Source organism: Cupressus sempervirens, chromosome 5, assembly GCF_028749045.1.
Source record: "Cupressus sempervirens isolate cs-2001-9-10 chromosome 5, ASM2874904v1, whole genome shotgun sequence".
NCBI lineage: Eukaryota > Viridiplantae > Streptophyta > Pinopsida > Cupressales > Cupressaceae > Cupressus > Cupressus sempervirens.
In genome coordinates, this window is record NC_143122.1 from 870,728,088 (window position 1) to 870,730,900 (window position 2,813).

The window sequence follows — 2,813 nt, forward strand, 5'->3', positions numbered from 1 at the left end:
CCCCGTCAACCACACCAGTAGCTCCGATCGTAGTAGAAGTTGACCAAACGACCAAGCTTAGGGCACATGGGCCCTAGCCATGGCGTTCACCCATTCTCGCACCAGAGCCTGCGTCCATTCTCCATCTCATTCTCAATTTAAACGATAATAAAACATAAATAAAAATAATAATTAATCACAACACATAATAGTAATAATTAATCTTGGCTTTAGGCAAGAGCCTACAACACATTGGTAACTTGTGAGTCTCTCATGTGGGAGGTCTTAGGTTCGGATTCGCTTAACACATAAAAATAATTAATTACAATAAATTAAAATAATTAATCTAGGCTTTGACCGTTTACCAATAAAAAAAACTTGGCTTCGGCCTCTTCCACTTCATTAAATTAAGTTATAAATTTAATTTAATTACATTATAATTTCTTTTGACTTCAATTCCAATTTCTATCAATTTCTAATTAATTTCCATTTAATTTCAGCCAATTTCATCTTTCTAATTTAATTAATTTTTTATGTGAATTAAATCTTCAAAAGCATAGAAAAATCAGAGTTATGAGGAATTATCATTTTTAAAAATTAGAACATCCTCACAAACAAAAAAATTATTTTTCCTTAAAATCCTAGATCAAAAAACATCTCAAACTTTCTATTTTTTATTTTTGGAAACTTTATCTCTTCAAAAATTGAAAATGTCTCAAATTTTATCCTCTTATCTTTTTTAAGTTTAAAATTGGAATTTTTCTAATTATTTTTCCATTCTCTTTCACCTCGTCTGTTGATCATGATTTCCTGGAATCGATTTCAACCGTTTATGGGATTCTTGAGAATCTATTTACAGAACCCACTTTCCTCACAATTTGATCACTCATTCTCACATCAAACCTCTGTCAATTTTCTATCATTTTCTATAGTTCATTTATTAGTTCACTATCATTTGAAATAATATATTTTATCATTTTTCTCAGAGTTTATAGTCAAGGTGTTGCCTAATTCATAGCTGAGTGCAATACCTCATATGAACGAAGAGAAACAATGAAAGCTTGAAACGATCTCTCAATTTACAAGTTTAGTTATTTGTTAATTTTTGATTGATTATGTTTTTATTTCTATTGTATATAGGGTAAAATATATTTGTTAGTTTAGCATTTTGAATAAATTGGTGCTACTAACTAGTTTGTTTGAGTCTTTATATATTTCCCCTACGACATTGTCGTGCAATACGTAGACCCAAATTGGGCCAAAACAGCCTTAACTTGGCTTAAATTTGGTTATGCTTCTCCAAACTTGGTGAAATGGTTTCAACAAAGTCTAATCTCTTTCACATGGCTTCTCCTAGCCCCTCTCCTCATTTCCAAATCATTAATTAGTTCAATCAGCCCCTGCAAGTTATAATGCCTAATGTCTCAAAGAACCTAGCCAAACATTCATATTGTTCACTTAGGGCTTGTCACCAAAATTCACAAACACAACTTTTTGACATGCAACTTCTTGTAACATATTCTACAAGGCCTCTACTTGGATATCTCCTATGGGCATGAAATTTCCATGATGGATTTTCAAGGTAGAGGCATTTCTCAATCATAACCATAAGTGTACAAGAGAATGATAGGTTACAGTTTGATTTTTATTGCACATTCCAAAATTACTGAATTATACAAACTACTACACACAATGAAAGGAAACAACACAATATAACTATTTACAAAGACAAATAACAAGTTTCAATCCAACAAATGCACATTTCTTGAGTTACAGAGCTCACTATGCAATAATTGCCAAAACTATCACTATGAACTGTATTGGAAAAAAGTGGTGAATCACTTCCAACCCTCTTACATTCATTCTAGGAGCCTTAAATATGCTTCCTATTATTTATGCATCCATTTTTGTGTGTTCATAACTGAATCTTGTTCGAGATGCATATGTTGCCAAAATCTTGTAAATCAACTTTGTAAAAGATTCAAAGTTGTCAATGCAACTTTTTATAAACATGTGCAACTTTGATTTCTCACTCCTAAACTCCCTTCTTTTTGATGTAGTGTCATATTTTGATCCCTAAATTATGTTATCCTCTAAACAAGATAATACACACCTTATTGTATGGAAATGCACAATGTGCCCATTATGTCACAATTGATGACTTTTGGCCAAATTGACAATAAATTGCCAATCTTGACATAACTAGTTTTAAAAGACATCAAACTTCATCCCAACCTCCTAATGGAATCACAAACCATCCTTATTCACTCTAGGACCCATTCAAGGGATTTTCAAAATGAAATTTGAGGGTTTTCTTTCCTAACCCTTTGGTGCTTCTACACCAAAAAGGAAATCTTTCTCTTTACCTAATTTTCCTATAAGGTTGGAAATGTCTATCATGGAAGTGGCCCTCTCTTTTATATATAAGAATGTGGACTATTTGACTATTTTCTTGTCTTGGGATAGTGAGATAAACATAAATGAAAATCCCTCTCTTTTTCTCGATTATGGATCTTTTTGGTCATAAGTAGCCAAAAAGGCTAATCCCAAACTTGTTAAATGACCCCTAAGTGGCAAGTATAAAATCAATTATGATGACACCTCTATAGGCAACCAAGAAAGTTTGAAATTGGTGTTGTCATCACTGACTCTAATGGTTTTCTTTTAAAAGCAACGTGTAAGTCCATTGAGATGGCCTTTAATAAATTTTCACAACTATCATCCCTTGGAATTTGGTTTAGCCATCTCCTTAGGAATTAAGGACATTATCTTTGAGGGTGACTTGTTCTTCACCCTTTATGCAATTTGCAATGGTAACATAACTATATGTTGTC